The sequence below is a fragment of the Cetorhinus maximus genome, chromosome 3, assembly GCF_964194155.1.
Source record: "Cetorhinus maximus chromosome 3, sCetMax3.hap1.1, whole genome shotgun sequence".
In the NCBI taxonomy this organism is placed as follows: domain Eukaryota; kingdom Metazoa; phylum Chordata; class Chondrichthyes; order Lamniformes; family Cetorhinidae; genus Cetorhinus; species Cetorhinus maximus.
The window spans coordinates 4,748,042-4,762,770 of record NC_135881.1 but is presented as its reverse complement, the minus strand read 5'-3'; positions in this window follow the sequence as shown (position 1 = coordinate 4,762,770).

The following is a 14,729-nucleotide window of genomic DNA, read 5'->3' as shown; positions in this document are numbered from 1 at the left end:
GCCCTTAATAAATCTGGGCTGGTTTTCCTTAATTAAATTTGGTCCAGTGACTGTTAGTTTTATCCCGGATTATCATTTCGAGAAGCTTCCCCGTCACTGAGGTTAAACTGACCGGCCTGTAGTGGCTGGGCAAATCTTTACCCTTCCTGAACAGGGTGTAAGATTTGCAATCCTACCCTCCTCTGGCACCATCCCTGTATCTGAGGAGGAATTGAAAGTTATGGACAGTGTCTCCGCAATTTCCACCCTTACTTCCCTCAGTATCCCTGGATGCACCTGATCCGGACCTGGTGACTTATCAACTTTTAAGTACAGTCAATCTTTCTAATGATTCCTCTTTACCAATTTTTAGCATGTCCAGTGTCTCAACTACCCCGTCTTTCACTATGACTTAGGCAGCATCTTCTTTCTTGGTAAAGACAGGTGCAAAGTATTCATTTAATACCTCAGTCATGCCCCCTGCCTGCATGTGTAAATCCCCTTTCCGGTCCCTAATTGGCCTCACTCGTCCTTTTACTACCCTTTTACTATTTACATGCCTATAGAAAACATTTGGGTCCCCTTTTATCTTAGCTGTCAGTCTCTTCCCATGACAGTTTTGCCTGCCATTCTTTGATTCCAATTTACCTGGGCCACATCCATTCTCACCCCATCGAAATTGGGCCTCCCCCAATTGGCTGTTTTATTCTGGATTGCTCCTTGTCCCTTTCCAACCTAAACTTCATGATACGATGATCACTGTTGCCTAAGTGTTCCCCAGTTGGCACTTGGCCCACTTCATTCACAAGAACCAGACCCAGCAATGCCTCCTTCCTCATTGGGTCAGAAACACGATGATGTAGAAAGTTGGCCTGAACCTATTTCAGAAATCATTCCCCTTTTCTGCCCATCCCAGTCTATTTAGGATAATTAAAGCACCTCGATAGTTTCTGTAATTTCCCTGCAAATTTGTTACCCTACATCTTCCTCACTAGTTTGTGGCCTATTGACTACACCCAGGAGTGTAATTGGTACCTCTCTTGTTTCTTAGCTCTAGCCAGATAGATTCTGTCCTTGACCCCTCTGGGATATCCTCTCCCTCTCTCTTTCCAGCACTGTATTTTCTCTTTAATTAATACTGCCGCTCCTCCACCTTTCTTCCTCTCCCGAACACCTTGTGTCCAATATTTAGTCCCCCAGTCCTGCCCTTTACTGAATCGTGCCTCCATTATCGCCGCAATATCCTATGCCACCAACGAGGCTTCATCCCAAATTCAGGAGAGTGACACCTTCATTTGCCACTTTCGCCATCCATATGGCATCTGTGGGTGAGATTGCCAACTTACTGCCAATTAGAGCTGAATTATGAGCAGTTTGGAGCTGTGGGCCTGTGCCCACTAGGAACTGGATCAAGACTGTCCCAAACTCATTTCACTCAGGACCCTGGCAGCTGTCAGAGAGAGACTTCCATCCAATTAGTCGGGGAGGTGGATTGGAATCCCAGAAAGGTGGAAGGAATGGGATATAGGCCAGGCTGTCACCTACTGCCACTGTCAGTCCTGGACATGTAGAGTTAAGGAAATCTGCTTGTTCCAAGGCACTTTTTTCAGGCATCAGGAAACTTTTCCACGCAGAATAAAAGCAAATAGAGTTAATATCTCTTTAAAGCTAGCCTGCCTGCTTTATCTGTATATCAAAAAGAGGAACGACAGAGTCTTAAACAATACGGAGCCCTACACCTACAAACCTGCTAATTGGGGACATATGTCTCCTAACAGAATCATTCAGAAGGGACCCCTTCTGCTTCCCAGTACTCCTCATTAGCATAACAGGCACATCATTGGTCGAGTTGCGCTGACGTCGAGGGGGGAGGGGGGAGTCTGACATGCAAACGTGGTTCAGCAACAATGCCAGGCTCCAGGAGTGTTGTTATTTAGTTTCACCGCCTGCAGCTCGGGCCAAAACTGATGAAGGAGGGAGAGGAAAAACAATGTGGCACAAATGCAACCTACAGAAATAGTGGCACCCACTCCCTGTCCCGTCACCCACTCCCTGTCCCGTCACCCACTCCCTGTCCCGTCACCCACTCCCCTGTCCTGTCACCCACTCCCTGTCCCGTCACCCACTCCCTGTCCCGTCACCCACTCCCTGTCCCGTCACCCACTCCCTGTCCCGTCACCCACTCCCCTGTCCTGTCACCCACTCCCCTGTCCTGTCACCCACTCCCTGTCCTGTCACCCACTCCCTGTCCCGTCACCCACTCCCTGTCCTGTCACCCACTCCCTGTCCTGTCACCCACTCCCTGTCCTGTCACCCACTCCCTGTCCCGTCACCCACTCCCCTGTCCTGTCACCCACTCCCTGTCCCGTCACCCACTCCCTGTCCCGTCACCCACTCCCTGTCCCGTCACCCACTCCCTGTCCCGTCACCCACTCCCTGTCCCGTCACCCACTCCCTGTCCCGTCACCCACTCCCTGTCCTCTCACCCACTCCCTGTCCTCTCACCCACTCCCTGTCCTGTCACCCACTCCCTGTCCTGTCACCCACCCTCCTGTCCTGTCACCCACTCCCTGTCCTCTCACCCACTCCCTGTCCTGTCACCCACTCCCTGTCCTGTCACCCACTCCCCTATCCTGTCACCCACTCCCTGTCCTGTCACCCACTCCCTGTCCCGTCACCCACTCCCTGTCCTGTCACCCACTCCCTGTCCTGTCACCCACTCCCTGTCCCATCACCCACTCCCCTGTCCTGTCACCCACTCCCTGTCCTGTCACCCACTCCCCTGTCCTGTCACCCACTCCCTGTCCCGTCACCCACTCCCTGTCCCATCACCCACTCCCTCGTCACCCACTCCCTTGTCCTGTCACCCACTCCCTGTCCTGTCACCCACTCCCTCGTCACCCACTCCCTTGTCCTGTCACCCACTCCCTGTCCTGTCACCCACTCCCTGTCCTGTCACCCACTCCCTGTCCTGTCACCCACTCCCTGTCCCGTCACCCACTCCCTGTCCCATCACCCACTCCCTGTCCTGTCACCCACTCCCTGTCCTGTCACCCACTCCCTGTCCTGTCACCCACTCCCTGTCCCGTCACCCACTCCCTGTCCCGTCACCTACTCCCTGTCCTGTCACCCACTCCCTGTCCCATCACCCACTCCCTGTCCCGTCACCTACTCCCTGTCCCGTCACCCACTCCCTGTCCTCTCACCCACTCCCTCGTCACCCACTCCCTGTCCTGTCACCCACTCCCTCGTCACCCACTCCCTTGTCCTGTCACCCACTCCCTGTCCCGTCACCTACTCCCTGTCCCGTCACCCACTCCCTGTCCTGTCACCCACTCCCTCGTCACCCACTCCCCTGTCCTGTCACCCACACCCTTGTCCTGTCACCCACTCCCTGTCCCGTCACCCACTCCCTGTCCTGTCACCCACTCCCGGTCCTGTCACCCACTCCCCTTGTCCTGTCATCCACTCCCTGTCCCGTCACCCACTCCCTGTCCTGTCACCCACTCACCTGTCCTGTCACCCACTCCCTGTCCTGTCACCCACTCCCTGTCCGGTCACCCACTCGCTGTCCCGTCACCCACTCCCTGTCCTCTCACCCATTCCCTGTCCGGTCACCCACTCGCTGTCCTGTCACCCACTCCCTGTCCTGTCACCCACTCCTTGCCCCGTCACCCACTCCCTGTCCGGTCACCCACTCCCTGTCCCGTCACCCACTCCCTTGTCCTGTCACCCACTCCCTGTCCTCTCACCCACTCCCTGTCCGGTCACCCACTCCCTGTCCTGTCACCCACTCCCTGTCCTGTCACCCACTCCCTGTCCTGTCACCCACTCCCTCGTCACCCAATCCCCTGTCCTGTCACCCACTCCCTGTCCTGTCACCCACTCCCTGTCCTGTCACCCTCTCCCTGTCCTGTCACCCACTCCCTGTCCTGTCACCCACTCCCCTGTCCTGTCACCCACTCCCTGTCCTGTCACCCACTCCCTGTCCTGTCACCCACTCCCTGTCCCTTCACCCACTCCCTGTCCTGTCACCCACTCTCTGTCCCGTCACCCACTCCCTGTCCTGTCACCCACTCCCTCATCACCCACTCTCTGTCCTGTCACCCACTCCCTGTCCTGTCACCCACTCCCTGTCCTGTCACCCACTCTCTGTCCTGTCACCCACTCCCTTTCCCTTCACCCACTCCCTGTCCTGTCACCCACTCCCTGTCCTGTCACCCACTCCCTGTCCTGTCACCCACTCCCTCGTCACCCACTCCCTGTCCCTTCACCCACTCCCCTGTCCTGTCACCCACTCCCTGTCCTGTTACCCACTCCCTGTCCCTTCACCCACTCCCTGTCCTGTCACCCACTCCCTGTCCTGTCACCCACTCCCTGTCCTGTCACCCACTCCCTCGTCACCCACTCCCTGTCCTGTCACCCACTCCCTGTCCCGTCACCCACTCCCTGTCCCGTCACCCACTCCCCTGCCCTGTCACCCACTCCCTGTCCTCTCACCCACTCCGCTGCCCTGTCACCCACTCCCTGACTTGTCACCCACTCCCTGTCCTCTCACCCACTCCCCTGTCCTGTCACCCACTCCCCTGCCCTGTCACCCACTCCCCAAATCTTTCACCCACTCCCCCCCATCACCCCACAGAATTTATCCACTTCACACACACAGAACCAGGAACTATCTGAGCCTGCAGAGTGTCCCATTCCCTCTCCGGGGAGCCGGGCCTTGCAACAGCAACTCAGACACCCAACTTTTGTAACCCCGATTCCTCATCCCACTCCCGCTGTGCCCCCTCCCTGTGCTGGGATTGTCGAGTTATTGATTCTCAATACACTGCTGGGGAATCTCTCAAGGACCAGGTACAAGTCACAACTGGTACTTGCAGAGTGCGACACAGAGCCAGGAGTGATGTCAAATCTTGCAGCACTTTCTCCTCTCGGACATGGGTGTGTCTGGGCAGAGCTGGGCAGAGCTGGGCAGAGCTAGGCAGAGCTGGGCAGGTCAAAGCTCATGTTCCATTTTAATGTTGAGAGAAAGCGGAGAGATCAGAAGTTCTTCAAAACTGTAAAATAGTCAAACTGATTGTCAACGTCGTATAATATAAACCCACGCATGAGTGAAATGTGCAGAGCACAAGAGGCAGATTAAACAGCAACAAAAGCAACAACTTACATTTATATAGCGCCTTCAACATAATGAACCATCCCCAGGTCACAGGAGAGTTATAAAATATGACACTGAGACACATAAGGAGATATGATGATACCTCTTGGTCAAAGAGGTGGGTTTTCAGGAGTGTCTTAAAGGAGAAAGGTGAGGTAAAGAGGCAGAGAGGAGCAGGGAGGGAATTCCAGAGCTTGGGGCCTAGACAGCTGAAGACACGGCCTCCAATGGTGGAGCGATTATAATTGGAAATACACCTGAAAGCAGAATTACTGCAGCACAGATAACACAGAGGGTCGTGGGGTCGGAGGGATTGTAAAACAAGGGTGACCAGGTGTCAGTGTAGGTCGGTGAGCACAGGGGGGACAGGGGAATGGGGCCGGGTGCGAGTTAAGACACGGGCAGCAGAGTTTTGGATGACCTCAAGTTCACGGAGGGTAGGATGTGGGAGAGCAGTCAGGAGCACGTTGGAATAGTTGAAAGTAGAGGCAACAAAGGCATGAATGAGGGTTTCATCAGCAGCTGAGCTGAGACAGGGGTACAGAGAAAAGCTCCCTCCGTGCTGGCCAACACTCCCAGGTGGATACGGTGTGAGTTATGTACAAAGTAATGCCGCCCATTCTCGTTCCTGGGCAAACCTTAACCCAAAACTGAAGATATCCCCCTATTCTATTAATGTGACATTCCATTTGTCACTCTAACCAGCAACAACTTAGAATCACAGAATCACAAAATGGTTATAGCACAGAAAGAGGCCATTCAACCCATCAACCACACTGGCTCTTTTTTTAAATTCATTCACAGGATGTGGGCTTCACTGACTGGGCCAGCATTTATTGCCCATCTCTAGTTACCCTTGAGAAGGTGGTGGTGAGCTGCCTTCTTGAACTGCTGCAGTCCATGTGGTGTAGGTACACCCACAGTGCTGTTAGGAAGGGAGTTCCAGGATTTTGACCCAGCGACAGTGAAGGAACGGTGATATATTTCCAAGTCAGGATGGTGAGTGACTTGGAGGGAAATTTCCAGGTGGCGGTGTTCCCATCTATCTACTGCCCTTGTCCTTCTAGGTGGTAGTGGTTGTGGGTTTGGAAGGTGCTGTCTAAGGAGCCTTGGTGAATTTCTGCAGTGCATCTTGTAGATGGTACACACTGCTGCTACTGTGCGTCGGTAGTGGAGGGAGTGAATGTTTGTGGATGGGGAGCCAATCAAGTGGGCTGCTTTGTCCTGGATGGTGTCAAGCTTCTTGAGTGTTGTGGGAGCTGCACTCATCCAGGCAAGTGGGGAGTATTCCATCACACTCCTGACTTGTGCCTTGTAGATGGTGGACAGGCTTTGGGGAGTCAGGAGGTGAGTTACTCATCACAAGATTCCCATCCTCTGACCTGCTCTTGTAGCCACAGTATTTATGTGGCTAGTCCAGTTCAGTTTCTCTGTGACAGCAACTCGCCCAGTCCCACTCCCCTGCTCAATGCACATTTTCACTTCAGGTACTTACCCAGTTCCCTTTTGAAAGGAATGATTGACGTACCTCCCGCAAACTGTTTGTATTTCAGATCACTGCATAAAAATGAGCTGCCTCATGTCAACGTTAGTTCTGTTGCCGTTCACCTCAAATCAGTGTCCTCTGGTTCTTACATTCAACTATTCCGGAATGCGCTCCTGACTGCTCTCCCACATCCTACCCTCCATGTACTTGAGGTCATCCAAAACTCTGCTGCCCGTGTCTTAACTCGTACCCGGCCCCATTCCCCTGTCCCCCCTGTGCTCACTGACCTACATTGACACCTGGTCATCCTTGTTTTACAATCCCTCCGACCCCACAACCCTCTGTGTTATCTGTGCTGCAGTAATTCTGCTTTCAGGTGTATTTCCAATTATAATCGCTCCACCATTGGAGGCCGTGTCTTCAGCTGTCTAGGCCCCAAGCTCTGGAATTCCCTCCCTGCTCCTCTCTGCCTCTGTACCTCACCTTTCTCCTTTAAGACACTCCTGAAAACCCATTTCTGTCAATAGGAACAGTTTCTTCTTATCTACTCTGTCTAGACTCCTCATGATTTTGAATACCTCTGTCAAATATCCTGTCAGCCTTTTCTTCTCTAAGTCGAACAATCCCAGTTTCTCCGACCTATCCACGTGACTAAAGTCCCTTATCCTGGAATCATTCTCATAAATCCTTTCTGCACCCTCGCAAATGCCTTCACATCCTTCCTAAAGTGCGGAGCGCAGAACTGGACACAACAGTCCACTGAGGTGGAACATTATTTAAAAGGTTCACCATAACTTCCTTGCTTTTGTACTCTATGCCTCTATTGATAAAGTCCGGGGTTCTGTCTGACTTATTAACTACTTTCTTCACCTTTGATGATTTGTGCACACATACCTCCAATCTCCCTGTTCCAGGATCCCTTTGGGAATTGCATCCTTTATATTACCTTTCCTCATTCTTCTGATCAAAATGTAAATGATTGGAGGTATGTGTGCACATACCTCTATACCTCTTTGCAGCCTCTCTGTGTCCTCCCCACAGTTTACCTTTCCACCCTGTTTGGTATCATCAGCAAACTTAAGATACATGACTCTCTGTCTCATCATCTAAGTCATTAATATAGATTGTAAATAGCTGAGGTCCCAGCACTGATCCTTGCAACACTCCCTTATTCACAACCTGCCAATTTGAAAAAGCCCCATTTATGCCCACTCTCTGTTTTCTATCTGTTAACCAATCTGCTATCCATGCTAATATATTACCCCCAACTCCATGAGCCCTCATTTTGCCTATTAACCTTTTGTGCAGTGCCTTATCAAATGCCTTTTGAAAATCCAGCTATACTACATCTACTGGTTCCCCTTTATCCATTTTACTAGTTATAAACGTATTTGGCAAACGGGACTTCCCTTCCGTAACACCATGTTGAGTTGTTCTAATCATACTATGCTTTTCTCTGTGCATTGTTAAGACTTCCTCAATAATATATTGCAGCAATTTCCCAACGAGGATATATCCTTGGGAAACACAAAGATAATGCTGCAAGAGCGAGGAGAGAAACCGTTGCAGCTGATACCCTGGCTTTGATTCGATAACTAGGAATGTGAGTGTAGTCCACACAGCTGGACGAGGGGAGGAGAGGCTTTGGTGGACGATGGTGTGGTCAACCCTGTCAAATGCTGCAAAAAGGTTGAGAAGGATAAAAAGGGATGATTTATTTTTGTCATAGCCACAGAGGTTATCAATTATGATGTTGATAAGAACCATTTCAATATTATGGCGGACATATGGCTTCTTTGGGTGAGATTCCAATTTTCTGAAAATTGCATCTGAATTATTCTTCCTTCATACCAAGCAAGAATTGATTTATTGACCATCACTTGTTGCTCTGAAGGTAAGTGCCTCACTGAGTAACTTCAGTGAGAGCATAAGTCAATCACTTATTGTGGGACTGGAGTTATACATTGAGGCAGGTTCTCTTTTCTGAAGGAAAAACGGTGAATGAGCTGGTTTTCTACAGCAGTCCAGCAGTTACCATGGCTATCATTTTCTGCTACCAACTCAGAAAATACTAGTTTTCTTGAATTCATTTTGGCTTGGTGAGATGTGAGCCATCCAAGTCATAACCATTACACATGACTATGTGTAATAGGTCAATGGCCACTGAGTCCAGGACTGAGGCTGCCTCAAACTCATTTTGCTTAGGTCCTTTATGGTTTTCAATCCAATGTAACAATTATTCTATATATGAACCACCCAATCCCCTCAATTAGACTCCAACCTGCAACCCAATCCCAGCTATCCATTATTCTATATTTAAAATACCCCAACTCCTTGACTAGACTCCAGACCATAACTTACTGACAGAAGTCAGTCTCTATTCAGTTCCTGGGCATCAAACAGTTCACATCTGCTCACATTATTTCCTGGGGAGGAGATAACCATGAATATTTTGCAATAAACTTGCATTGACCTACATTTGCCTCATTTCACATACAGCTCTGGGTCTTCACCTCCAGTCATGTGAGAAAGGCACTAACTGGAGCCCAAACCCCTAAACATTATATATTATCCAAGTAATCACATTGTGCACTCTTATAATGGCTGTGCCTCATAACCTGTGACCAAGAACCTATATTTATATAGTGCCTTTAGAGTAATACATCCAAAAATGTTTCACAGAAAGTGTTATAAAATAAAATTTGACACTGAACCACATAAGAAGTTATAAGGGTAGGTGTTCAGAAGTTTGGTCAAAGAGTTGGTTTTCAAGGAGCATCTTAAAGGAAAGAGAGGCAGAGACAAGTAGATGTTTAGGAAGTACACTCCAGAGCTTTGGGCCCAGGCAGCTTTTTTTTATTCATTCACAGGATTTGGGTTTCATTGGCTGGGCCAGTATTTATTGCTCAGCCCTGGATGCCCTTGAGACCAGTGCCACCAATGGTAGAATGATTAAGATCAGGGATGCTCAAGAAGCCAAAATTAGAGGGTTGTGGGGCTGGAGGACATTAAAGAAATAGGGAGGGTTGAGGCCATGGACAGGCCTGACAACAAGGATGAGAATTTTAAAATTGCCTGACAAGGAATCGATGTACGTCAGTGTGCACCAGGGTGATGTGTGAATGATACTTGGTGTGAGGTAGGACACAGACAGCAGAGTTTTAGATGACCTCATATCTATGAAGGGTAGAAGATAGGAGAGGAACCAGGAATACATTGGAACAGTCAAGTCTAAAGGCAGCAAAGGCATGGATGAGGGTTTCAGTATCAGAGGAGCTGAGGCATAAAAAGTTAAGGAGAGGCACATCACAAGTGACAATGTAGTGATCACTATTGAAAGGTGTGGAAATCACATGAAAGAAAATCAGGATGAGCAAAATGACATTTCCTCAATTTAGACATTACCCTTCAGGGCTTTGAGTCATAGTGTCACAATGGCACAGAAGGAGAGCATTCAGCCCATCGAGAGCATGCTGACTCTCCGCAGAGGAATCCAGTCAAGCCCATTCCCCCATCCTATCCCCATAACCATCCCCATTCCTTCATGTGCCCATCCAATTTCCTTTTGAAATCATAGATTGTCTCCTCTTCAAGAGTTCCAGGTCATTACCACTCTCTGTGTAAACAAGCTCCTTCTCATATCCACCCTCTCTTGCCCAAAACCTTGAATCTCTGTCCCCTAGCCCTTGTGCCATCAGCTAACAGGAACAGTTTACCTTTGTCAACCTTATCTTAACCAATAACTCAATACCTCTGTTTATGAAGCCCAAAATCCCATATGCTTTCCTAATTACTCTGTTAGTATATCCTTCCACCTCCAAAGATGATCTTATGCTGCCTCTCCCTATCTCTTCTACTAAAGTGCATCACCTCACACTTCTCTGCTTTGAATTTCACCTGCGACTTGTCTGCCCATTCCACTAACCTACCTATGCCCTGTTGCAGTTGATTGGTATTATCCTCACTGTTTGCCATACCTCCAAGTTTGGCATCATTAGAACATTTTGAAATGTTACTTAGTATTACAGTGTCCAAGTCATTTATATATGTCAAAAAACAGTGGCCCTAGTATTGGCCCTTGTGGAACATTACTATCCATCAGCTTCCAGTTTTAAAACCAACTATTTACCATAACCTGTCTTTTGTTCTTAAGCTGTTTTTTATCCAAGCTGACACTGACTCTCCTATTTCATGAGCCTCAATTTTGTTAAACAGCCCATTTTGGAGTGAGATCTTATGTTGAGAAGAAAGGAGAGAAGAAAATAAGTGAGTTTATTAAAGAAAACTGAAACCTAATCTTTAAACTGCAATGCTCAGTATCATTGCTGTTGGTTGTGGAAAGGGGAAATGACAATCTTGAGAGCCAACAACTTTGATTCCTGTTATTATTTCATTCCATTCTTATGAATATTCATTGTGCATGGAACAATTCTAAATTTGCTTTTGTCCTCTTGTTGAGTAGAGCTGATCACCTGGCATAGAAGATAAATGGCCAATCATCATGTGTAAGCCTAAAGGGTGAGAGTCAGTCTATTCAACACTGGATGCATCATACTATCATAGTCTACTTGGACTTCAGCGAGGCTCTTGATAAGGTCCCACATGGGAGACTAATAACGAAGGTAAGAGCTCATGGGATCCAAGGCAATTTGGCAAATTGGATCCAGAATTGGCTGAGTGGCAGGTAGCAGAGGACGATGGTCAAGGAGTGTTTTTGTGACTGGATGCCTGTGTCCAGTAGGGTTCCACAGGGATCAGTGTTGCTGTTTGTGGTATTTATAAACAATTTAGACTTGAATGTAGGAGGGTTGATCAGTAAGATGACACAAAAATTGGTGGGGTGGTAAATAGTGAGGAGGATAACCTTAGATTACAGGATGATATAGACGGGCTGGTCAGATGGGCTGATCAGTGGCAAATGGAATTTAATCTGGATAGGTGTGAGGTGATGCACTTGGGAAGGACAAACAAGGCACGGGAATACACAATGAATGGTAGGACCCTGGGAAGTACCGAAGATCAGAGGGACCTTGGTGAGCATGTCCACCGGTCCCTTAAGGTAGCGGGACAGGTAGATAAGGTGGTTAAGAAGGCATATGGGATACTTGCCTTTATTAGCCAAGGCATAGAATATAAGAGCAGGGAGGTTATGCTGGAACTGTATAAAACACTGGCTAGGCCACAGCTAGAGTATTGCGTGCAGTTCTGGAATCCACATTATAGGAAGGATGTGATTGCACTAGAGAGAGTGCAGAGGAGATTTACCAGGATGTAGCCTGGGCTGGAGAGTTTTAGTTATGAGGAGAGATTGGATAGACTGGGGTTATTTTCCCTGGAGCAGAGGAGATTGAGGGGGGGACATGATTGAGGTGTATAAAATTATGAGGGGCATAGATAGAGTAGACAGGAAGGAACTTATCCCCTTGGTGGAGGGATCAATAAGCAGGGGGCATAGATTTAAGGTAAGGGGCAGGAGGTTTAGAGGGGGTGTGAGGAAAAATTTTTTCACCCAGAGGGTGGTGGGAATCTGGAACTCACTGCCTGAAAGGTTGGTAGAGGCAGAAACCCTCATAACATTTAAGAAGTATTTGGATGTGCACTTGCGATGCCATGGCAAACAAGACTATGGGCCTAGTGCTGGAAAATGGGATTAGAATAGTTAGGTACTTGTTTGACCAGCGCAGACTCGATGGGCCGAAGGGCTTTTTTCTGTGCTGTAGACCTCTATGACTCTATGACAGTCAAGTCTGATTTTGCCTCATATCAAAGTCCAACAGACTTCACCAGACAACAAGCAGAAGGTAGGAATCCTGGATGACTTTCTGGGAATTTTGACTCTATAACAGTTAATGCACTTCCAAAGCAATCCAGTATGATAAAAGTAGAACTTAAATTTGTATATATCACAATTTCAAACCATCTTAAAACACTGTACATCAAACAGACTAATTTGTGATATGTAGTCACTGCTGTATTACTGCCAAACTCAATATGCATGTGACACTTGTTATGTGCAATCACTCAGAAACTGAGCTCCAGGTCATTGCCAACTCCTTCCCTGAAGCATATGAGAAAATGGGTCTTTCCCTAGACACTAAGAAAACGAAGATCCTCTTCCAATCAGCTCCCACAGCAAAATACCCCCCCCGACCACCACCACCACCCCCGCCCCCTCCACCCCCCACTCATCAATTAAGATCGACGGCAAGATCCTGGAAAATGTGGACAATTGTATGACCTACAGCTTGGTGCACAGGGCACTATTTCAATATTTGTGGATGATGTGAAACTTGAAAGCATTGTGAATTGTGTAGATCATCACAAGAGCATCGACAGGTTGGGGAATGGGTGGACAATTGGCAGATGAAGTTCAATATGGAGAAATGTGAAGTGATTCATTTTGGTAGGAAAACCATGGAGAGACAATATAAAATAAAGGGAACAACTCTAAAGGGTGTGCAGGAGCAGAGGGACCTGGGTGTATATGTGCAAAAATCATTGAAGGTGGCAGGGCAGGCTGAGAGAGTGGTTAATGAAGCAAACAGTTTCCTAGGCTTTATTAATAGGGGCATAGAATACAAGAGCAAGGGAGTTATGATGAACTTGTGTAAGACACTAGTTTGGCCACAGCTGTAGTATTGTGTCCAGATCTGGTGCTACATTTTAGGAAGGATATGAAGGCATTGGAGAGAGTGCAGGAGATATTGCTGAAAATGGTTCCAGTGATGAGAAACTGCAGTTGTGAAGATATATTGGAGAAGTTCAGGACTCTTTTCCTGGAGAAGAGAAGGCTGAGAGGAGATTTCATAGAGGTATTCAAAATCATGAGGGGTCTAGACTGAGTAGATAGAGAGAAACTGTTCCCACTTGTGAAAGGACCAAGAACAGGGGGCACAGATTTAAAGTAATTAGTGAAAGGAACAAAAGCAGCTACAGCAGCAGCCTCAAAGCACTGGAGAAGTACCACCAGCAGGGCCTTCACAAGATTCTCCAAATCTGGTGACAAGAAAGGTGGTGCAACAGCCGCATCCTCTCCCAAGCCAACTTGCCCAGCATCGAGGCATTAATCATGCAAAACCTGCTCTGGTGGCTGGGACATGTCATTCACATGCCTGACACCAGACACCCAAAGTAATTGTTCTGCTTGGAACTCAGTTGCAGCAGGAGGCTCCCAGGAAGACAGAGAGAACACTTTAGGGAAGAGGTCAAGTATACTCATGGGAGACCCTGGCTTGTGACTGCCAACATGGAGAAGGCTCAGGAAGGCACATTGAGAGACCCACCTACCCAACCCTTCAACACCATCTGACCCAAGTGCAGCAGAATCTGCAGATCACACATTGCACTTATCAGCCATCTCAGAACCCATTGAAGCAGAGTGGAGACAAGTCACCCTCACTCCCAGGGGACTGTCTAAGAGGAAGACTGTCAAACTCAACAGCCAGAACCTCAAGCGCACAAATTATCGCTTTTAGTTGAGATGGGACTATTAACCAAGACACCAAGAGAGCTTCCTGCTCTCCACCGGTGCCAGAGGATCTTTAATATTCAACTGGGCAGGAAAGGGAGAGTTTCAATTTAGCATCTGGTCTGACAGACGGCATCCCTGGCAGTGCAGCACTCCCTCATTCCTACACTGAGTTGTTAGCTCAATTGATGGAGCAAAGGCTTGAACCCACCAACTCCGGGCTGAAGAGACAGCAGCAATGACTGACATTGAAATCCTATCAGACGTCAAGGCCCTATCCAGAATTCGATCAGCACAGTCCAGAGAATCAAACCTTTTTTTGATCTGTGATTCAACTACTAATGTGAGAATTCGAGGCATTCTTGGAAAAAAAAAATGGGAGGGAGGGAGAAAAGGGGAGTGCGGCGACAGCAAACGAAGAATTGAATTCGTCTGGCGTAATGTGGATCCCCAGAGAATTTTTGATGGACTGAATTAAGCATTTCCATTTACCACCTGATCGCGACTGTATAAAACCTACAGCTGCTGACCTCACAGCCTGTAGAATTCATTCTCATCCCTCAGCCAGCCTCAGGAAGGAGTGGAGCAGAGAGCCGCGGAGAGCTGTCCACAGTCCACAGTGCTGAAAACTGCAA